The sequence below is a fragment of the Salvia splendens genome, chromosome 1 (assembly GCF_004379255.2).
Source record: "Salvia splendens isolate huo1 chromosome 1, SspV2, whole genome shotgun sequence".
Lineage (NCBI taxonomy): Eukaryota > Viridiplantae > Streptophyta > Magnoliopsida > Lamiales > Lamiaceae > Salvia > Salvia splendens.
In genome coordinates, this window is record NC_056032.1 from 36,926,725 (window position 1) to 36,951,395 (window position 24,671).

Sequence of the window (24,671 nt, forward strand, 5' to 3'; positions counted from 1 at the left end):
CGTGTAGAAGCACCTCAAACCCGCTAGGCACCGGCGAACTTGATGGAGTTCCGAGAATCGAGCTATGCAATGTTCCTAGAATGCACACTATAATGTAGAGAGCTAGAGAGTTTAGAGAGAATGCTTGTTGTTGGTGTATCTTCCACTCCAAGATCAAGCCTATTTATAGGTTAGAGAAAGCACTTGAAAGGCCTTGCAATCAAAGATCTCTTTATGTATTTGGCCGTACATGCGGTACTCTAACTATTACAATCAAATGGAAAATAACAACGATAAGTAGAATAAAAAGTACAACGGAAATAAAAAAAAAACCAACTATAAGTCGAGTCGGGGGAAGCCCTCTTTCCACAAGACAAATTACGCCCCGACTAGTGCTCACGGAATGACGTATTGCCCCCAAAGATAAAACGACTTCCTCCTAGCGTGTAGAAGCACCTCAAACCCGCTAGGCACCGGCGAACTTGATGGAGTTCCGAGAATCGAGCTATGCAATGCTCCTAGAATGCACACTATGATATAGAGAGCTAGAGAGTGTAGAGAGAATGCTTGTTGTTGGTGTATCTTCAACTCCAAAATCAAGCCTATTTATAGGCTAGAGAAAGCACTTGAAATGCCTTACAATCAAAGTATCTCTTTATGTATTTGAGGTTACTTAAGATGAAAGGCCATAAGTCTTGGCCACATCAAAGGTCTCCCATATTTTCCACATGTTTCCAACACATTCTCCACATGTTTCCAACATATGGATGTAACACTCGGTATAATATTAGTTATAAATAGTAGTACTAGTATTTTATTTTTTTATTCCATTTTTATATCTCGGTTTTGAATTTCCTTCGTCCTAAGAGCATCAGTAGTGACACGAAATTCCCGGTGGAATTCCCAAAAACATCTCCTGCCATATCATACGGACTTCCCACTGCACTGCCACGTCATAAGGAATTCCAACTACACAGAGGCGGACATCCCCAAGGACATCCCGAAGGACTTCCCACAATTAAAAAAATTCTAAAATTAAACAATTTCCGGAAGTAAGAAATTTACAGAATTAAATAGTCGACACGGATACAGAGAAAATGCAACCACTTTATTTAAAAAAAACATACTTCATTATAAAAAAAATACATAATTACTAAAAAAAATTACTTTATTAAAATAAAAACTGGTTTCTCACTCCTCGGATTCCTCGTCGCCGTCCCTGCCGTCGCCGTTACCGTCCGACATGTCTCCGAACCCAAAATCGCGCCACATACTGTTGATGAGGGGTTTAAGCGACCGCTTGTAATGGGGGTCGGTCGTTTGGCGCCATTCAACCATTGCACGTAACAAGGTTTCATGTGCCGCGATGCGGGCGAATGAGGGGTTTTCGGGATCGTTTTGGGCGGGTACTGCCGAATGAAATTTAACGGGACGTATTTATAGAAATTAAAAAAAAACATTTAATGCAATAAAAGGGAATTCCGCTCGGACGTACGTGGGAGTCAACGCAATGATGGACGCCCGTGCGACGTCGCAGCGGAATTCCGCATAAACGCCGCGGAACTGCGGTATCCTCGGCGGAATTCCGTATCCGTGCCACCATGCACAATGGTGGACGTCCGCCGCGGAATTCCGGTACGCCGGTCGGAATTCCGCCGGGACGGACGATATTGCTGACGCTCTAAAATTGGCAGCTAGCCCAAAATTAATTCTTATCTAAAATAAAATAAACTTTTCACCCAAAATCACACCGCCCCCTCTACCGATAAGTCCAAAACGGTGCGTGCGACTTCAACGGCGGTCGTCCGTACGGCGAGCTTGGCGCGAGCGCGGTTGGTTCGCGCGTTTCCCCCCTTTTGCTTTACGATTTTCCGGAAACTTGAATGCTATGTCTATCACTGTAGCAAATGTGTTTCAGGGCTGAAACACAACCTGAAAAACGAATTATATTCACATGCGAGATAAAAATAATTTAGTGAGATGTTCGATTTCAAAAATCACCACATTCTGCATGCTGTTAGTAAACTTGCTGCTTGCTTTAACTTCTGGCTGACGCACTTGCATTGAGTTCCATGCTATCGTTTGTTTATGTATTCATCGATATTATCGATTGCTCCGTTTGGTTTCGTGTATACTGCCCAAAGATCCGAGGGAACTGGTTCGTATAATATCTACTGTTATATAAATGTTGTGTTGGTTAGGGTTGGTGGAATATAGTTTGATTTTGTGTATTTTGATGGCTATAAAATGATCAGTGGAAAGAGAGAAAACTGAGTGAAGTTGAGTGTTCGCTACTCCTTATGCCATCATTTTGGGGCATGATTTTTTAAATTAACATGTACTATATTGTGCCATCTATTGATAACTTTAAACAATCCGATCATACATTGGTATAATTCTTTAGGTCCCAAATTGATTGTAGAAGCCTTATAACAGTCTATAAGATTTGGTTGCATAACATTCTTCACCGTTTTTGTGACGGATAGTCAACTTGTCCATATATGCTTTGACTATATCTATTCTGCCTTATCCTGTCTTTCTTCCTAGTTTGCGCATCTTCACTGCTGTTTACTTTTATATTGATTACCACTTTTCATGCAGTTGCACCTACCGATCCCTAATGTGTAACCTGTAAGGTGCAGTGAATACACAGCTGCATACTAAATTCAATTAGTCATTGCTTGTATCTGATTTGAAGTTGCATTCTTAACCTGAAGTTCTTGATCTATTTGTGAATCTAGTTTCATTTAATGGAAATATGATATATGATCATTCTCCTGTTGTCTATTTACTATTAATTAGCAAGAACATATCTATACTATTATTGTTTAGCCGTTTAACATGCCTTTTTCATTTCATGTAGGTTTTTCATTTCTTTACTCATGGGAATGGACGAAAAACCAATACACAGGCAAACCTCAATATCGAAGCATGCTTTTTTTGATCTCTCTCATGTTTCTCCGTTGGTTTTCTTATATCTCCTTAAAGAATGTTATTCTTATGGTAGGTCCTAAATTCTATCATTGTTCATATCCAAATTCTATGAGTATGCTTATGCCATAGGGCATATATCTGTTGGTCTTTGGCTATACAGAGTGCGTCATTATGTGATCAATTTGAACTATGGCATAAACAAGGACTGGAATATTCTGGACTTCTGGTCTTATAGATTTGTAAGAAAATCTAACTTTGGAGTTTGGAGCCTTCGCGTCTGGCTTTTGAATATGGAACTTTGTTTTGTCTATATACTTTGTGGACTGATTATCTTGTTTTTCTCAGAGTTCATTCTATTTTGCCTCAAATTGATTTTATGATCATTGTTATTTGTTCCTATTCATTTTCTTTTTGGTAATTAATTGGCTTTTGATTAGTTGGTCATGTTTCATTTGAGCTAGAAGATTATTTCAATTTCAACTTAAAAGCTTAGCATTTTATCAACTGCTCTTTTTTTACGTTTCTCAGAGTAGCGATGCAAACAGCATATGAGGAGAGTTGTATGAACCTGATTTGTCCTGAAAAAAATTAAATGACCTGAGATTATTTTATGGTGCAAATTATTCCTTGGCTGTAAATTTAACATGGGAAAAGGGGGGATGAGAAAATTCTCTCTCTTTTGATTCCTCCTTTTCCCCCTCATTTTCTAGAAAAAAGAATTTAACCCTTATTCCTCCTCATTAGGTGTGATAATATTATTCTTATAATTGGAGTGAATATTATCTTTCGTTGGAGTGAAAAGGATGAATAAGAAAGGGCAAATGCACCCTTACTAGTTAAAGTTTTCCTTATTTTTAATATAGTTATTTATTGATGTGCAGAAATGACAGTATCTTTGTCTGAGATAATAAGGTGGTGGTACCTTAAAATTCTTGATATCTTTACACCATTATTATTATTGTGTTACTATGCAGTACTCCCCCGCCCATGAAAAATAGTCTCATTTTGCCATTTTGGTATTTTCACAAAAAATAGTCTCATTTTTAAAAATGGATATTTTCTCTTTCATACTTTACCCACTTTTTCTCTCTCTTCCATACTTTACTTACCTTTTCTCCATATCTCTCTTACTGTTCCTACTTTTTCTCCTTCTCTCTTACTTTACTAATTTCTCATTAACACACGTGCCCTCCACAAATGGGACTATTTTTGCATTTGAAATGGCATGAAGATTATTCACTAATTCAAGCTTGGACGTGGTTCATCTTTACCCAACACATTTGAGTGTGTATTTAGTCAGGGTTAATTTCTATGTATGAAGAATAATTAATTTTGACAGGAACTTGCAAAGCAACCACGAAGTTCCGTGCATTACAACAACAATTGTGTCTAGTTTTACTCAACAATTGCCAAATTGGACCAGCTACTTGGATTGCTCACTGCCTCTGCATGCTGCCTATGTTCCAACCATACTGTGAAGGCTTCAGCCATTTGGTAATATCTGCTCTTTGTCGTTTCTTAAAAGCGGGCAGCAATGATGAAGATGTAGTGGAAGCAAAAGAGTGTGCTGCCAAGTTATTTCTGGACATTGTCAATGGCACTCTGGGACATGACAATGGAGTCCTTATCAAGATTATTAAAGTTTTTCAAGTCAATTTAACAGATATTGATAATGTGATGTCTGATGGATCAATGAAGAGCAAACCCAGAGCTGATTCAGCAAAAGAAGTGGTTGAACAATATGTTTGCAAGATGGTGGAATGCCAATCTTATATGACTGCTGTTGATCTGTTAATACACTTCTCCATCCGTGATTCTGGAGAGTCATATTTAATGAAAATGATGGGGTGCCGACAAATGAAAGCAGCAGAGTAGTGGGCAACATATTTGGGTAAGCCAATGCTGTATTTGCTCGTCCAGGAATATGTAGACCAGAAATTGTTACAGCCTGCATGTGATATCATAAAGAAAAACAATTTGCGCCAGGAATTCCCTGAATTGTATCATCAGAGTAAAGAAAGGTGAGAAGCTTTTGTTTATTGCTGTGTCCTTTACTGTTATCTAGTACTATTCACCATTTTAATTAATGGGTTCCAACTTTCAAGTACCCAATTAGAATCTTGCTAGAATAGCCATTTTTTACATGATTGCAGCTCACTTAAGAAACTAGCAGAAAAAGGTGTCTGGGAGATAGCAGAAGTGAGAGCTACTGGTGACAGAAAACTTCTTGAATATTTGGTATGTGCAAGGTGTCCAAATTATTCTATGGACTTTGTTGAATTTTTTTTCTTATTTGCTCTAGATGCATATCCCTTTGTTTTTTGAAGTCGTATGATACTTTGTCTAAACTATTTCCTCGTAAATATTTTGAGTTCACATATATACTTTTTCAAGATCAGTGAAACAAGAAAGGGAGAAGTAAACACATCGTGCTTTTCAATAAGGATATAAAAGTTTTGATTCACTTCTCAATTTGGCTATAGTGGTATAAAATAAAAAGAACAAATTAAATGAAGGGATGATTTATTTAAGTTGTGTATACTAGGTCTATTTAGCAATGGAAGCTGGCTATTTTGAAAAGGTTGAAGAACTTTGTGAACGCTATTCCATCAAAGGTTTCTCTAATTCTGAAGGTATGCTACAAGAAACATCCACGTGTGTTATATTACAATGATGTTCATTGAGTCTCAGTTAAGTAATGAGGAAGACCAAATGTTTCTGGGAAGGGTAGACGTTGTTTCTTGGAGAAAACAAACACCACTTCTGTATTTTTGAAAAATCAAAAGTTCTTTTTTTGGAGAAAACAAACACCACTTCTGTATTTTTGAAAAAGAATAAAGGCCAAAACTGGTCCTGAACATAAGCCTATTTTATGATTTTGGTCTTATACTTTATCTTTTGAATTTTTGCATCCTGAACATTTCAACTCGGATCACAATTGGTCCTACACTAACAATTCCGTCAATTTTTAAACGGTTTTAACCCGATTTTGAACAATTTTGATGGTTTTAACAGTCTCATTCGGGTTTAAATTGTTTAAAAATTGGGTTAAAACCGTTTAAAAATTGACGGAATTGTTAGTGTAGGACCAATTGTGATCTGAGTTAAAATGTTCAGGATGCAAAAATTCAAAAGATAAAGTATAAGACCAAAATCATAAAATAGGCTTATGTTCAGGACTAGTTTTGGCTTTTACTCTTTGAAAAATCAATAAGTTTTTTTTCTCCTCTACTGACTGATAAGTCTTTTGCGTGCTGGCTCAATCTGGTTATGTCCTTCTGATTTTTAGAATTAATACTCAAGTTGGTATATTCATGGGCGGATCCAGGAATTAAAAATGGTGGGGTCGGACGAGAAAAATAATATAATAATATTTAAATATATAAAATAGTAGTAAAAATACATTACAAATGAAATATCCCTATTTTATATTAAGCACGATAATTGACTTCTATGAGTATTCATATTTTGATGCTAACTTAAAGTTATTTCATTGGAAATAGTTATGAATATGTATCTTTTAGTCGTGTTCAACATTAGTACTAGAAAAACAGACGAAAGCGCAAAATCTTTATAAAAGAAATGTATCCATTAATCTTAATGAAAAGTAATTAAAATCAATGATTAAAAGCAATTATTATATTTATTAAAATTAGATAAAAAATTTATTAGTTACTACTAGTTTAAAATAAAAGTAAAAACTAATACATGATTAAAAGATAATCAATAAACTACTGGTTTATAATAATTCGAATTTTGATTTCAATATTCAAATTTAATACCCATTTTCAGTGGAATAACTATTTTCCACTGAAATGCCGCACCTTGATACAATATTCAAATTTATAATAATTCGAATTTTGATTTCATAGTTAACTCTTTAAAAAACGGGGTACTACTTTAAAAATGTGCATACATGTACATTTTTTTAATCACGTTCATCAAAGTATTTAAAAGTCAATTTTTGAAAGGGACAATGCTAATAATTAATTTTCCCTATTTAAAGTGGTTGTACTTAAATATAACTCTAAATTTTGTACTGAGGTATCACTTGCTTAGATGATAATAACCAATAACCAATAATAATATTAATAATAATAAACACATTTGAACTAATATATATTAGTTCAAAGACCTCACTTTACTAAAAGAAAACTGTATGATCTTACAAATTAGAATGTAATTACGTGGAATTAAATCATATACTCCTCATATAGAAGAAAAAGAACTCCATTGGAGTAATAAATGTATGTTGTCCTCTCAAAGTGGCGCATATTTTCGCATCATAAATCAAAGCACGCAAGTATACCATTTCTTCCCATTAAAATAAAAACACAAAATTAAACCAAATTACCATAACCTAAACAATAACCATATCAATTAATATTCTAAAAAAGACTAAACTAGCCTTCTTCTTCATCATCATCAGCACATCTTCATCAGAAATCCTTGAGCAACTTCCTCACCTGCTCAAGCGTCACAAACAGCACCACCGTAAACGGCCCCTGCCTCGATATCGTCGGAATAAACCCCTTGTAAAGGGCGAACGGCCCCTCGGCCTGATCGTCTTCATCGGAAAAGCTGAGCTGCTTGAGGTCTGAGGATGAATCATGGGGCAGAGTTCCGGATGCCGTGGGGTCGGGGGCTGTTGGGAGGAGTCTTCCGGCGGTTCTCCGGGGACGGCGGTGGGGTTGGCCGACCCCGCGCGACCCCACCTGCATCCGCCGATGGGTATATTAGCCATTTATCTTTGTTGTCTAATTATGAGTTACGACTTTTATACTCCATTTTATACAGAGCCAGAGTCAAATCTTCCGCACCGTCACTATTTAAATCTTCACAAGTTATGTATTGAGGATGTTTTGTGGGTTGATGAAGTCAATAGTCTGCGAGAGGCAATAAACTACTTTAAGAATTGCAAAGTTGTTGGTGTTGACTGTGAATGGAAACCTAATTATGAAAATGGTAGCAGACCCAGTAAGGTAACTTAGCTTTTCCATAATCGTCACATGGTGGGAGGTGAATTTTCCTACATTTTTCTACCTTTTTTCCTCTCCTAAAAAATTACAAAAAGTAGTTTCTCGCTTGTATTACTGGTCAAGATATCCATCATCTTTGAGCACCTTCCTGCTGGCAAGATTCTTTTAGTGTATCTGCTTATTTGTTATCAGATACTGCAGGTTTCCATCATGCAAATTGCATCCGAGAAGAAGGTTTATATACTTGACCTTATCAAGCTGTATGCGGATGTTCCGAGTATTCTGGATGAGTGCCTTGGCTGCTTATTTCACTCTTCAAGCATTTTAAAACTTGGTATATAGTAAAGTTTTTATGCTTTAATCAAAATCTTGAGCACTGAAATGCAAATTGGTTTTGAAGTGACACAACATAATTATGAAGTTGCATGGAATTAAAAAACAATCTGCAATAGTAATGTAATAATACTAGGTGAGCTGTGAGGAAAACACCACATTTTCTTTTTTGATGTCTCCTAACCAGCTGCTACACCCTGAAACAGTCATCTTGAAAAGTTCCCTAAGGCTATTTTGAATTTGATATGTGGCTAAGAGTTTGTAAGTCTGTTGAGTGTACATGTACACAAGATTCCCACAGATATCCATTTGACATGTGGCTAAAAATGGACCTCTACCTATGTCATGAGTCATTACATCTACCAATTGATGTGTACTTTCTCTTGTAGTACTAGGTTAGACTAGGATCTATTCTGCCTTTGGCCTAGGAATTTGAATGTAATTTGCTTAATGTTGTGACATAGAGCTAGGCTGTTTGCAATTCCAATAGCAGTTATTTTCTCACAAATAAGCACTACAATGTATCTCCTAGGTATAACAAATACTGCCAATGGGAATACCTGTACAATTTGGATACTGCATAATATTTTTTAGATGCCCATGCCTAGAGAACATCGCTCCTTTGCCTGGATAAGGCTTTAGATGAGTTGGGATAAGATCTACTGCATTCACCCTACAGAAGCTGTGAATCCAATTAAGTAGTTCTTGCATCAGTGACACAGACTCAGCTTGAGTTTCTCCTGTCACCCGGTCGTCAAAACTTGGGTTATTTGCTGCAGCCTTTCTCTTGTATTGCTTATTTTTTCTTGCCAGAACTATACATCTACACAGATCTAGGCTAAAAACTATCTTCCACCATCTAACTCATAGGTATTGTTGGAATCTATGTATGGATAAGAGGAGGTCAATGGTTTAGGTTCAGCCAGGAAAAAGAGAGCAGAGTAGCTTTGCATATTGATAAGTTGGCTGAATTCACAGTCGATAATTTTTCTGAATGAATAATTTCAGATATCTCAAAGAGACAGATAACTGCAGGATTGATGTGACTATTCATTTGTGCAACTAGAATCAAGAAAGAATAAGATAGATAAGGTGGAAATTTTTTCAGGGATCTAGTTCAGTAAATACAGGACACGTAATTAATCAGAACAGTAGAAATATCTTCATATCTTGGCATATTTGCTAATTCCAATTGCATTATTTGATTTATCTTGGTGACACTTGTATGCCACTTTGTTTATTTGTTTGTGTTTTTGACTTGCATGCAACAATGCAACATGTAACTATTTTATTGCTCTACATTTTTGTATGCCTTTCCGCGTTGACTAGTGTGGATAAGATAAAATTAAAAATACTGACTGCATGTTTGAAACTGCAGGCTACAATTTCCAATGTGATGTTAGGCAGCTTGCACTTTCATATCGAGATTTAAATTGTTTCAAACACTGTGAGATGCTTCTTGATATCCAGAATGTTTTCAGAGAGCCAAAGGGTGGTCTTTCTGGCCTGGCTGAGGTAACTTTAACCAGCCAGAAATATTTTATCAAATGTATTGAAATGCCATCATAGTCAAGGGACCTAATTTTCCTCTGCTATTATGATGTTGGCCTAAACAGAAAATTTTGGGCATCAGTCTGAATAAAACAAGACGAAATAGCAATTGGGAGCAACGACCTCTGAGTCATTATCAGGTGGGTGCTTCTGTGTATGATAATTTGAATTTGGCTTCATCTTGTGATATTAACATCTTTTTTGGCATAATGTCAACACAAAACTGTTTCCAAGGTATAGAACTAAGTGAGAAGATGAAGATAGTACTAATTTTTACCTTTGAGCTACATAATTCAACCGAAATATATAAAACTAAGATACAATCTGATTGTGTCTTTCGTACCTACAGTAATGCAAGGGGAATATATTATTGATGTTTAACCTAGATAGATAGGCCAGTCCATTGTTTATTAAGATAGAATCTTACAACTAATGCGGTAATTAGAATCTGTCAACTAATATTGTAGAGTACCACACATATTTGTGCAATGCTATTACTTGTTATACTGAATATTTTCATTTTTTGTCAAAGAATTGGTCGAATTGAGCCATGTATCCCATATATTTATGGATTGTCATTGCAGCTAGAATATGCTGCACTTGATGCTGCTGTTCTCCTCCACATATTTTGGCATGTAGGCAGGCACTCCCAGCCTGTAGGCACCTCAGATGGAAATGCCAAGATAGAATGGAAATCACAAAATGTATGGATCTCTCTCTCTCTCTCTCTCTCTCTCTCTCTCTCTCTCTCTCTCTGTGTGTGTGTTAAAGCCAGTAGTTGTGAGAAGGGACTTGCACTTGGATTGTGACGATCATTATAAGTTATTCGGAGTCTTTTCTGTTTGCTCGTTTCTGATCCATCTTTCAATCTGAACAGATATCCCATATGGACAGCTCAAAATTGCCCAGGAAGGATGTTAAAATTGGAAATAAGCCAGACACTCTGATGAACTGAACATGGAGGGTGAAGCAAAACATCCATCAAGTATAGCCAGTCTTGTACAGAGCCATTGAGGCAATTGACAGTTTAAGCTGGTATACACTTGCCATAACGCAGAGAACTTTTTGCGAGAGGAATTGTAAAGTTTTCAACCTTTATGCGAAACAATAAACAAAAATATGACAAATTGATATCAGATTGAAGATCTAAATAGAAGGTCGAATTTCTGTATGCTCAAATGAAAATCTTAATAATTTTGTTCATTTTGGATCTATGAAAAGTATTACTATTGTCCTAATAATAAATGACAACGCTGTGGTATATAAAAATCATGATTATGAAAGAAGCACTGTTGTACCAATAAAACAATTTCATTGTCAAAGGAAACAAAATGTATAAGCGATACAATATTTTCATATACTTATTATCCATTTAGCTGTCCAGCCCTTAAGATTTGGAGGGGACGTCAAACATGCAAGTTAGCTCCTTCCAGATTTTCTTCTTTGAACCATATTTAAAGCAGATTCACAAGAATAGTAAAATGTTCACACTACACAATATAGACTTTATATGCTTACAATAGATTCATCTTCTTACATAATCAACGTTTCTTAGGCCATCCACAACGCTGTTCCTATACCGTTCCTAAACCGTTCCTTAAACCACTATTTGAGGGCCCCACTGTACTTTTTTACTCCATTCCTTAACTAAGGAACGAAACCTGCAACCCTCGTTCCTTAACCGTTCCTTAACCGTTCCTTAAATTACTATTCATTCAATTTCATTTTTTTTTAATTTCAACTCAATTCAATTAAAAAAACAAACACATTTTATTAAAAAACACACAACATTAAAACAAAGTTACAACTTAAACTTAAAAAAATAAAAAGCACACAATTAAAATCATAAAAAAATAAAAGTACACAATTTTAATAATTTCATCCGCCAAAGTTTGCCCAAATGTGCTCAATTAGATCATGTTGGAGTTGGGTGTGGGCGCTAGAGTCGCGTGTCCTTGCACGAATAGATAACCGTTCTTGTATAGACGGATGCGCTCCACTTCGAGGCGGACTACTCGCGTGTCCTTGCAGAATTTGAGCAAGCACATTCGCCCAGTGCTATCTCCGATGTGGAGGTATTCGTCGAACATGTCGGCCGTTTGTCCAGTCGCAAGCTGGCGGATTGCTGCAGTACATTTCTGCAGCGTCGTGTGGCTGGGACGTCCGACCGCGTCGAACCCTTCCTGGAAGAACTCTTCCCGGGCTGCCAAAGTATTCGCGATGTGGAGAAATAACGGTTTCCCCATGCGGAAACGGCGACGGAAGTACGTATCTCCCCAAACCGGGTTATCGCAGAAGTAGTCGCGTACTAACCTTGCGGCGGCTTCCTCCCGGTTACGATGGATGTACGTACGGGAGCGACGTTGGGGCGGAGCGGCTTCTTCCGCCTCCCGTCGTCGATCTTCTTCAAGTGATTGTTCCAATATTTGACGCATTTGTTCATAAGGATCCATTAGTTTGATTAAATTTGGGAGAAGGAAAATAGAGTTGATTTGAGATGAAAATTGGGGTGGAAATAGAGAGAAATAGATGTGTGTTTGTGATTGAAATGAGTATGAAATAGGAGTATTTATAGAGTAAATAAATAAATAATAAAAAAAAAACAAACGGCTATAAAATTAACGGTCTCATTACCGTTAATAAAAAAAAATTTTATTTTTTTTTATTAAATTCGAAATTTTTTTTAAAAAAAATGAATTATTGCGTCATCGGGACGAAGCCCACTCGCGGGGCAGCGAGTGGGCTTCACGCGTCGAATGGGAGTCCGCCACGTCGCCTCGGCGCGTGGCGGAACGTTTCGTTCCGCGTTCCGGAGGAACGAAACGCGGCACGGCATGGGAACGGTGGCGGCACGGAATGGCGACGGAACGCACGCTGCAACGCGTGCCGCCGCGAAACCGTTCCTCCGGAACGGCATAGGAACGGCGACGGCACCGCGTTGCGGATGCTCTTAGAGCGTGTGAGCTTATATTTTCAAAGTGTTTGCTAAAATACTCCCTCCGTCCCACGTTACTTGAGGCGTTTCTTTTCAGCACGAGATTTAAGAAAATTGTGTTTAATGAGTTAAATAAAGCAAAATAAAGTAGAAGAGAGAATAAATTAAGAGAGATGAGAGAAAGTAAAGTAAATAAATAATAAAATAGGTGTGATTAGATGTTTTATTTTTAGCCAAAAAATGAATAATTCAAGTAACTTGTGACAACCCAAAAAGAAATACGACTCAAGTAAAACAGTGTATTCTATAATAACAATTCAGTTATTAAAACACTAAGTTCGTGTCAGGCCATTTGATAGGTTAAATGAGAGCGCTTAGACGCCAATTTTGAAGCGGAAACAAAATAATGTGTTTTATTCAATGAGTCAATATAAAATAGATTTTGAGACGAAAGATAAGTCTAAAAGAATAAAAATTCAGTATTAATCATCGAACTTGCCAACCTACACCTGGACTTGCGGACCAACACTGGGACCTGAACTCATGCACTTATGTCGATCACTTTATGCACTTTTGCACTTCCATTACATTATTATGCTATTAAAGACGGTGTCGATCAAAAAAATGTAAATTGTATTATGCCACAAACTTTGGCCCAAAAATGAAAATTAAATAAAATAATATTTTAATAGTATATTTAAAACTATAAAACTTTTCATGTGTACTAGTTTCTTCTATTCCCTCCATCCATTGAAAATATAAACTTTAAAGACACCCAAGTTTTAATACACAATCGGTAAAGTAAAAGATATAAAAAAAATAATTGAAGTATTGTTAGCGAAAAATATGTCTTGCCACATTAGAGATGAAAAAAGTTTATAAATTAGAAAATTCATAATTTTTAGGAACACACTAAAATGGAAATAGTTTACACTTTTAAGGAATGAATAGAATAATATATAAGGCTTGAGGGCATCAATAGCGCATAGGAGCGATAGTCACAAATTGGCCCTAGGTCGCAATGGCCCATTCCAACATGATGCAATAGCTACACTGATGGGATGGTTTTTGAGGTGACCATACTTTGGATGCGTCTAGAGAGTATTATTATTTCCATCTCCAAATCTATGCCAATACCAAAATTTCTAGTTTATTCCAATTTTTAAAAGTTTGGGTGTGTGTTAAGTGTTGTATTTTAGATTTTAAAATTATAAATTTTTATTTCTAATGATGATTCAAATTTTGCAACAGCAATAGAAAACGACGCTAGAATTACGTGGTTCGATCCACAACGGATCTACATCCACAGACAAAGATGGAGACGTTTATTTCAGATACAATCAAGTAATCAATACAACACACAATCACTCTAGCTCACTACTCAATCTAAAAACTTCGCTCGATTGTGAAGAAACTCACTTAGCTCGCTAATCTTGAATTGTGTAAACTACTCTCTTAACCTCTCTGAATCTCTCAACTCACAGAGATATACAAAAGGGGAAAGAAGAAGAAGTGTAAAATTGTTTAAGTGTTGTTCCAACTGACTTGAGCTAAAGAGCTCACTCAACTGATTCTGTTACTTGGGCTGGTCTTACTGGGCTTCAAGTTGTTTGGGCCTTTAACCTGACTTGGACTCAACTTGGTGATCCAGCCATATATTCCCAACAAACTCCACCTTGGCCGCATCCACCAAAAAACATCTCCACCTTCCTCTAAGTTCCCTCATCTCCGAGCAGTCACATTAACCAAGTCCAAGCAATTCTCGAACTTAGCACTTGACAGAGCCTTAGTCATCATATCAGTTGCATTCTCAGAGGTGTGAACCTTTTTCACTGCCACTACCCCTTTGCCAATCTCATCCCCCACAAAATGTAACTTGATATCAATGTGCTTACTCCTTTCATGAAAAGCTTGGTGCTTAGCTAGGCTAATGGCACTGTTGCTATCACAAAATATTGTAACCGGTTCTTGAACAACCCCAAAGTCATTGAGTATCCCCTTTAACCATTTTGCTTCCTTGACTACCTCTGCCAACGAGATATATTCTGCCTCGGTTGTGGAAAGAACAACTACTGATTGAAGGTTGGACTTCCAGTTGATGGCAGTTCTATATAACTTGAATATGTATGCAGATTGAGACTTTCTACTGTCAATGTTAGCTGCATAATCCGAATCCCAATAGCCAATGAGCACATCTTCATCCTTCTGACTGCAAAATAATAGCTCAAGATCTTGTGTGCTCACTAGATATTTCATAATCCACTTCAATGCTTGTCAATGCTCACTGCCCGTGTCAGCCATAAATCTGCTCGTTAAACTGATGGCATGTGATAAGTCAGGCCTTGTACACAACATCATGTACATTATGCTCCCCGCTATGTTTGCATAGGGAATTCTAGACATCTGCTTCCTTTCCATCTCAGATGTGGGCTTCTGACTGATGGAGAGCTTGAGATGCTGGCTTGTGGGTGTTAAACACTTTTCTGGAATCAATCATCTGAAACTTTGTCAACATTTTCTTTATATAGCTGTGCTGCATTAACCACAACTTCTTGGCATTCCTATCTCTGATAATGTCCATGCCAAGTATTCTCTTAGCATTCCCCAAGTCTTTCATTTCAAAAGCGTTTTCCAAATCCTCTTTCACCTTACTTATCTCAGCCTTACTCGCACCTGCCACGAGCATATCATCCACATAAAGAAGTAAATAGGCAACTGTTGCGTTCCCTTTATACCTTATGTATACACAGCTATCAAAAGCAGATTTTATAAACTCCATCTTCTCCATCTGTTTATCAAAAGCCAAGTACCACTGTCTGCTACTTTGTTTCAGGCCATAGATACTCCTCTTCAAACAACAGACTTTCCCCTCATCACCAGGCTTTACAAAGCCTTGCGGTTACTCCATATAAATGGTCTCCTCCAACTCTCCATGTAGAAATGTCGTTTTGACATCCAACTGTTGAAGTTCCCAATTCCTTTGAGCTACAATTGCTAGCAATATTTTGATTGAGCTGTGTTTCACAACAGGAGAGAAGACCTTAGTGTAATCAATCCCCTCCTCCTGTGTGTAACCCCTTGCAACCAATCTAGCCTTGAACCTCACACTATCATTTTCAGAAGCCTCCACCTTTTTCTTGTAAATCCATTTGCAAGAGATTGGTCTTTGCTGAATTTGTGACCTGAGAACAAGAACCCAAGTCTTGTTTTTCAACAGAGAATCTATTTCTTCATTCATAGCCTTTATCCATTTCTCCTTATCTCTGCTTCCAATGGCCTCTTTGTATGTGTTCGGCTCTGATATCTCCAATTCTTCAGCAACACAGAGTGCATAATAGACAAAATCAGCATCTCTGTACCTAGCTTGTGGTCTGACATCTCTTCTTGTTCTGTCTCTGGCCAGCAAGTAATTGTCAAGATTAGATGGATCCTGACTTGATTCAGCAGGCTCAGTAGGCTCAATTTCTCCTTCATCTGAAGAAAAAGTCTTATCCACCTGAGTAGCAGCCCCATTGTTACTCTGAGGTTGGAGCTGCTCCAAATCAACATCTGTGTGTGGTGGAGTTTCCTCTAATACTTTATTCTGTTCAGTATGTCTGTAAGGCATCACTGACTCATCAAATATCACATCCCTACTGATAATAATATTTTGATTTCCAACCTCCGTGCACCACAATCGATAGCCCTTGACCCCATCTTGGTATCCAAGGAAAACACACTTCAAGGCCCTAGGCTCAAGTTTTCCTTGCCTTATGTGAGCAAAGGCTCTGCAGCAAAAAATCCTCAGTTTTTGGTATCCACCAAGGCTCCCATACCATCTGTTATCTGGTGTATCATTACCAATGGCTGAGCTTGGACACTTATTGATAAGTTTTGCTGCAGTAGAGACAGCTTCTGCCCAGAAACTCTTAGGTACACTAGATGTGATAATCATACATCTCACCCTTTCAGGTAAGGTTCTATTCATTCGTTCTGCAACACCATTTTGTTGTGGATTTCCTGGTGCGGTTCTATGCCTCTTAATGCCCTTCAATTTGCAGAAAAGATCAAATTCCTTTGATAAGAATTCTAGCCCATAGTTTGTTCTCAGGCATTTCAGACCATGCCCCTTTTCAACCTCAACTGCCTTACACCATGTTTTGAACTTATCAAAAGTATCTAACTTCTCTTTCAGGACCCATATCCAGACTTTCCTACTTAAATCATCCACAATGCTCAAGAAATACCTCCCTCCACCAGTTGATTTCTCTGAACTAGGACCCCATAAGTCACTGTGACAATAATCCAATGGCTTACTGGAGTTATGTTTCCTTGAGCCATAGGGTAATTTCTTTCCCTTTCCAAGCAGACAAGATTCACACATTTTTACTATTTCTTGCTGATTACAGCTGAAGACCCCATTCTTAATCAGTTCCTTCAGCCCCTTTTCACCAACATGTCTAAGCCTCTTATGCCATAAGGCCAGACTATCATCCACAGCAGCACAAGAACTACCAATAATTACCTCAGCTTGCAGATAGTACAACCTATTCCTCCTAGATGCAGTCATAGCAGTAGAATTTCCCAAAAGAACTTTCATACACCCCTCATAACAAGTAAAAGAATACCCCTTCAACTCTAACACGCCAAGAGATATAAAATTTCTTTTAATGCTGGGTATGTATCTAACTCCAGGTCCCACTTGTATATTGTATTTGGCCGTCAACAGTTTAACAGAACCATCATTCATTTTAAAACGAATGTTTACTATTCCTTTGATAGAACATACCTCATTGTTGCCTAGCAACATTGATCCATCTGCAGTAATGAGCCCCTCGAACCAGTTTTTGTGAGAGCATATATGAAAAGAACATCCACTGTCTATGATCCAAGATTCTGTAATCTGCTTCTCTGTTACATTCATCACATGCGCTGCCTCCAACTCAGCTGCACAGTCAGCCGTGTTCTGGTCAAGATTGCCTTCAGCCTGCTTCCTTTTCCAAGCAAAGCAGTTTTTCTTGAGGTGGTCAGGCTTTTGACACCAATGACACTTCCTGGTCTCTTCAGTTTCATCCCCCGACTTCTGACTCGCATTCTGAGACTTGTTTCCTTGATTTTCTTTTCCCTTAGAATGCTTCTTGGGCTTAAACTTTTTTACAATGAGGGCTTCTGAAGCTTGATCACCCCCGAAGTAGATGTTTTCTGGAGTTCCTTCGCTTTCAAAACACACTGGACTTCATCAAGTGTAATAGCCTTCTCCCTCCCATACAACATTGCATTCTTCAAATGGTCGTATGACTTCGGAAGAGCATTCAACAGGAGAATGTCCTTATCGTCATCATCAAGATTTACATCTATATTCTCGAGGTCGTCGATGGCCTTGTTGAATTCATCGAGTTGTTCTCCAACCGGCTTCGCTTTGACAAATCTATACGAATATAGCCGCTGCTTCATGTAGAGGCGGTTAGCGAGGGACTTTGTCATGTAGAGGTTTTCCAACCTCGACCAAACACCAGCCGCCGTAGTCTCCTTCGCAACCTCTCGGAGGACTTTATCTCCGAGGCAAAGAACGATAGCGCTGTGTGCCTTTTCAAACATCTCCTGTCTCTTAGCCATGACCTTCGCATCTTCATCGGCTTCAGTCACCGGAGTCTTGGATTTGATCGCATCAGCTAACCCTTGTTGGATTAACAAGGCCTTCATCTTGATTCGCCATAATCCGAAATCGTTGTGCCCTGTGAACTTTTCAGCTTCAGTTCTTGGCGTCGTCATCTTCCCACAGACGGCGCCAATTTGATGATTCAAATCTTGCAACAACAATGGAAAACGACGCTAGAATTACGTGGTTCGATCCACAACGGATCTACATCTACGGACAAAGATGGAGATGTTTATTTCGGATACAATCAAGTAATCAATACAACACACAATCACTCTAGCTCACTACTCAATCGAAGAACTCCGTTTGATTGTGAAGAAACTCACTTAGCTCGCTAATCTTGAATTGTGTAAACTAACTCTCTTAACCTCTTTGAATCTCTCAGCTCACAGAGATATACAAAAGGGGAAAAAGAAGACGTGTAAAATCGTTCAAGTGCCGTTCCAACTGACTTGAGCTAAAGAGCTCACTGAACTGATTCTGTTACTTGGGCTGATCTTACTGGGCTTCGAGTTGTTTGAGCCTTTAACCTGACTTGGACTCAACTTGATGATCCAGCCATATATTCCCAACATCTAAAATCATGTAAAGTTTGAATATTTATTTATTTATATCTTACATATATTCCAGCTTACATAATTATGTAAACATAAGTAAAAAAAATAATGAAAGTACTTAATTGTGATTTATAAAAGAACTTGGGGCTAATTATAGGCTAAAACTACTTGGTAAAAGGCATAGTCAAAATCAGCTTAGAGCAACTATAATAGCGTCCCTTAACCAGCTCGGGCATGTCCCGCCGGGCAGAATGGTTAAGGGATACCGATGCGGGTGAATCATCCCAAAGGGCCTCTTGGTGTTGAGGGAGGAGCCCCCCCTATGTATTATGTTGTGGTGGAGCAATGACGCCCACTTGCACCCCACGAGTGGACGTCGTTTTGACTGTTTTAAATTTCAATTTTTTTAATTGAGAAAAAATTAAAATCAATAATATTTTTTCACTTTCTCAAGTATTATGGTTTTTTCTTTTTTATTATTTTTTTATCCTTAAATTCTCTCAAAATCACCTGTAAATACCATATTCATCACATAATTTTATTCACGCACTCTTACTTATTTCTCTCTCTAAAAATTTTAATTTGTATTCTAAAAATTAAATTATGTAATTTTTATTTTTTACAAATATGTAATGTAATTTTCAATTTTTTATTTAAGTTTTATTAATAATTTTTTTTTATAAATTGTATTTTTAAATTGAAAAACAAAATAATAAACCTCATGAATAGTGAAGATAATGAATGATTAAAGGATGAGTAATTGTAGATGCTATCTCTTAAATAAGGAACGTGGTAAAGGGTGAGGTGAGTCATGAATAATGAAGGAACGATTAAGGAATAACTATTGTGGATGATTAGCTTGACTCACACGCCTACGTTGCCTGTTGCATAACATTGACGCGTTCTTAATCCAACCCAAATATGGAATTAATACTAATTTAGTTAAATTATTTAATCATTCTTTAAACCGACATTGCTTGATCGGATCAATCTGGACCGTCCATCAGACCTCAGGTCTCTCTATAAATACCACACCCTCTTTCGTTACCCAAATCATATCCAATCTGATTTAATCCTTATGTCGCCATTCTCCCTCTTCTGATTTCATGTTTGCTCGAGTTAATTGTTGGTTTGTCGTCTAATTTCCGTTGATGCTTGCAACTTTGGTGATCTGGTTGTGTTTTCCATCGGATTTCTACCAACCTTTCTAACTTGTTTGAGCGATAATAGACGATCTAGCCGATGGTTCAACCTACTTTTGATATTTGTGGTTTTCTTTAGATTCTTCTGCTGATTTGACCTACTCGGTTGTTTGCAACGGTTGAAGATCAAAAGCGGTTATCGTTTCAAGTTTTGATGGTCCATTTAGGTTATGATATATTCAGCCGTGGTAGTTCATGGGCTTACTTTCGTTTGTATCTGTAGGGAGCAATCCCTTGGGTAGCTCGAGCTTGTGATCTATAGGTTCTGATGGACTTATTGGCAATTTTTGGAAGCGCTTATGGTTTTGATGAGTTTACTTATTATCTTGTCTACTCAAGAAAACATTTTTTATCTTCGAGATATGTTCATGAATTTTGTCGGCATGTTAATTTTCGTGATTTTCGTTCGTCAATCTTATGCCAAAGGTTCTGTTTCCTTGACTTGGTGTCTCCATGACCTTAAATTGCAGATTGGAATTGTTGAAGAGGGTTGCAGACATTTTCTGTTGAGGTGGCTAGATTTAATAACTGCTTAAGCGTGCGATTTCTTTCTGTTTTACTTGAACGGTATTTCACCCTGTTCTCTTGTGTGCTGCCCTCATGCCCATTCACTCACGGTGTCTTGGTTTTGCGACCACATATATTTGAACATTTACTAGTTCATGGTGCCATTCGTAGATATGGTGTCACTTTTGATTTTGTCTGTCTATTGAGATCTTTAGGTATGATCAATGATGCACTTTTCTTCCTCTCTCTGTCTCTTCGTTTTCAGTGTCGTTTGGAACATATGCTCTCACCAATCTGTCATATTTGGTTTATTTTGTTTTGATTCCATAGGTAGACCGTAGACCATCCCTCATTCATCTAGTGTTTTATACCCAGGTTGTCTAGAAGCTTCAGTGACCAGATAAGTATCTTACAATTGGTCAAGTTTTGGCTTATCAATTCCCTTTTTCATTTGTATTCATTGCTATTTAGCAACTTCAGGTCTGTATAACTCTGATATATGTTCAAGCTGGAGCTATTTTTGTCTGTTTATGTAGTGCTTGATGTGGGAGTGGAGTAGTGGTCTCATGTCTATACAGTCTATTAGTATATTTTTCTCCATGTTCTCCCCTCTGCTTATATTTGCCCATCTATTTTCAGAGGTTCGACTTTTAGGTGGTTCTAGTTGTTGACAATGGAGAGGTCTGGTTTGACAAGCTTATCTCTTTCTATTTGCCCTCATAAATCCTATATCAAATCATTTTTTTTGGCAATCTAACGTTAGGTGATTGACAATTCTGTGATTGTTCGTCCATCCATCTAAAAGTGTGCAGAGTCCTATGTGGATCCCTAATTATGCTGTTAAATCAGGTATATACTTGTATTAGCTAGTGTTAGTGCTAATGTATCCTGGGTTATGCTTTGTTGGGCATTTTCCAGTGCTAGTGCATGTGCTGATGGCTGATTTTGAGGAATGATAACATCTATGCGAAGGTTTGACAAGAATGACAAGAAATATGGTTGTTGTTTTTCAGTGTGATAATTACATCATTACTGTCAGTTTCATTTAATTTTTCAGTTGACGTCCTGTTATTTGATTAGCAGCTTTGAGCGAGTCATATGGAGCCTTCTTTGTGGTTGTTGCTATTATTTCCCTCTGTTATTTGTTGGGCATGCTCGAGTGCTAGTGCATGTTATTGATGACTAACTTTGAGGGGTCAAAAACATCTACAGAAAGGACTGACAGAAAGTTTGTGGTTTTTCTGTCATATCATTCCAACATTCCTAGTGCTTTCATTTTTCAAGCCAATTCCAGTTATTTGCTCAGCAGCTTTGAGCCAGTCATGTAGGTACCTTCTTTGGGGTGGTTTCGCTGTGCTACTTTGATTTGCCTTGAAGATGGCTGTCTTGTCAGTTGTCACATTTTAACATTATATACTTGTTGTAGTTGGCTGTCTTTGTGAACAGGTTCAATGCGTGCTTGTTTACAGTATGCAGAGCAGTATAGTATAGTGTTTTTTTTTTCTACTACATTCTGTCTTCTGCCTAAACCCTCCTTCCCCTGCTTATTATTATGCTCTTGGATTTCCAGATATATGATATCCGGGGTGGTTTGTAGTCAGCTTTCATCAGAACAGTTTTGACTTTTGCCTGGTTTTGTTCCCTTTGTTCTGTTTCCATCATTTTTTAGTTTTTGTAGATTGGATATTGTTCTCTCTCACCCTGTGACAGGAAATATTAGGAAGAAGTTATATGGTTCCATTCAAGTTGGATCTTATGGTGTGGCTATATTGGTCCTGTTGTTGGAATAAAACTCTCTTTATTGCTGGCATTGATATAGTAGTATTTATGGAGGGTAGCAGAGGGAGTATTTCTACACCATCCTCTTGCTTATTATTGTACTCTTCAATTTCCAGAGATCTTTGAGTAGTTCTTGATCAGTTGCATCAGAAGTCAGTTTTGGTTTGAAGCCTGGTTCCCTTAGCTTTGTATTATTCATACACCACTTATCTTCTTCCACCTAGAATTTCATCTTATTATTATCCTCTTCAATTTCCAGAGATCTTCGGCGGTTCTTGATCAGTTTCAATCAGTAGAAGGCTGTTCTGATTTTGTAGCTAGGTTTTCTTGCTCTGTTTTCTCAAATTTTCTTTGCTATGTATATGGAGATTGTTTTCTCTCACCTTGTGACAGTGAATATTAGGAATAATTTATGGTTCTATCTGAGTTGATGGATCTTATGGTGCGGCTATCTTGAACCTGTTGTTGGAAAAAACATGAACTCTTAAATGCCTGCATTGATACAATGTTAATGGAGTAGCAGAGGGAGTATAGTGTTTGTTCTACGCCATTTACCTTACTCCTAGACTATCCTCTTGCTTATCCTTATCCTTGTTGATTTACAGAGATCTTGGGTGGTTCTTGATCAGTTTCCATCAGAAGGCAGTCTGGTTTGATGTTTGCCTCTCTTTGCTCTGTTTCATCAAGTTCATTTTCTATGTAGATATGGATATTGTGTTTTTCGACTCTGACAGGAGAAACTAAGTGTAAATTATGGTTAAGCCGTCTTTGTCCTGTTGTTTGACAAAGACTACTGTCTGATGGCATTGATATCATGTTTACGGATCGTAGTAGAGGGAGTAGTACATTCTTTTATACACCATTTTTCTTCCATGTAGAATTTCCCCTTGCTTATTGTTATGCTCTTCAATTTCCAGAGATCTTTGGGTGGCTCTCGATCAGTTTCCATAAGAAGGCAGTTCTGGTTTCATGCTTGGTTCTCTTTGGTCTGTTTTGTCCACTTTACTTTTTTCTGTAGATGTGATTGCCTCTTTCTTCACTGGTGACAGGTGATATTGAGTTATGGTGCAATCCAAGTAGGATCTTAAGATATCGGATGCTGGCATCTCCATTATGTTTATAGAGGCTGACAGAGGGAGCATAATATTTTTTCTAATCCATTTATTCTAATATCTGGACTTTCTTGTTGCACATTGTTATGCCCTTTTTTTTCAGTTCTCATCTTTTGATGGGTCTTAATTGGTTTTCACTGGAAGGCTGTTCTGTTCTGGTTTGGTAATTGGTTTCCTCTGCTCCATCTCAACCACTTATTTTTTCATGTTGTGTTGTGGATATTGTTTCTGCCTCAAGCCTGTGAAAGTTGATATAAAGAACAAAAAGGTACCATAAAGTGGGAAGATTAAGGGCTGATATATTCAGTATATTAAGTTACGTCACCTTATTGCTTCAAAAAGTTTGTGAGATAAGCCAAAGTGAGAATTTTCTGGAGGATTAATTGAGCTTCATTTCTTTTAAAGATCGAAGTAATGATTAATCTTGTGCCAAACTGTTCTTCTGGAGTAATGGCTATGCATTTTTCATATGTTCTGGTACTAGCCTTCTTTTTTGCATCTGCCTTTCTACATTCCAAATCACCTATTTTTTTCTAGAACTAATGCTAATTACGTACCATTTAGTATCTTCGTTTTATTCACAATCTATGCAGGGTGATGCATCTTATCTCTAGGTGTCACTTCAATTGAGGATCACTTTCTTAGGAGTCCCTGTATTTCAAAAAACTTTTTACTCTAAGAGTTCCTCTCCTAATTTTTAAACTGTTTCTGACTCATGCATATATCTTTTCTATGTTTTTTGCTGTGTTTTTTTGTACTCTATTTGCAGAGGATCGACATCCAGTTGTTCCTTCCCAGTGACAATGGATATATATCGTTTGACAGTCTTGCCCGTTTCCACTTAATGACAATTTCCATATTAGAATCTATCCTTTTGTTTGACCCTTTGAAGACAGGGATGTGACACGTGACAATTTCCATATTAGAATCTCTATCCTTTTGTTTCTAGGGACGTGTGACACAGTTGATGATGCAAAATTATCACAACTAGTAGCAGCTCTTCTTCATTCATATACGTACTTTTGATTTGCAACTGTGAGTGAGTGAGTGATGATTTACCTCATCTTGTGCTCCCTATGCTATGCTAGCGATGTTTGTGAGTCTGTGAGATCAATGTGCTACTAGTGAAGGACTGATTGGGTTTGCTCTGTTAGGTCTGTCTTTT

At 37.6% G+C, this 24,671-nt stretch overlaps 1 pseudogene; it reads left to right on the forward strand.

Moving 5' to 3' along the window:
- The first annotated feature begins 1,830 nt into the window (after positions 1-1,830).
- On the forward strand, positions 1,831-10,999 carry LOC121749045 (annotated as a pseudogene).
- Positions 11,000-24,671: the final 13,672 nt, after the last annotated feature.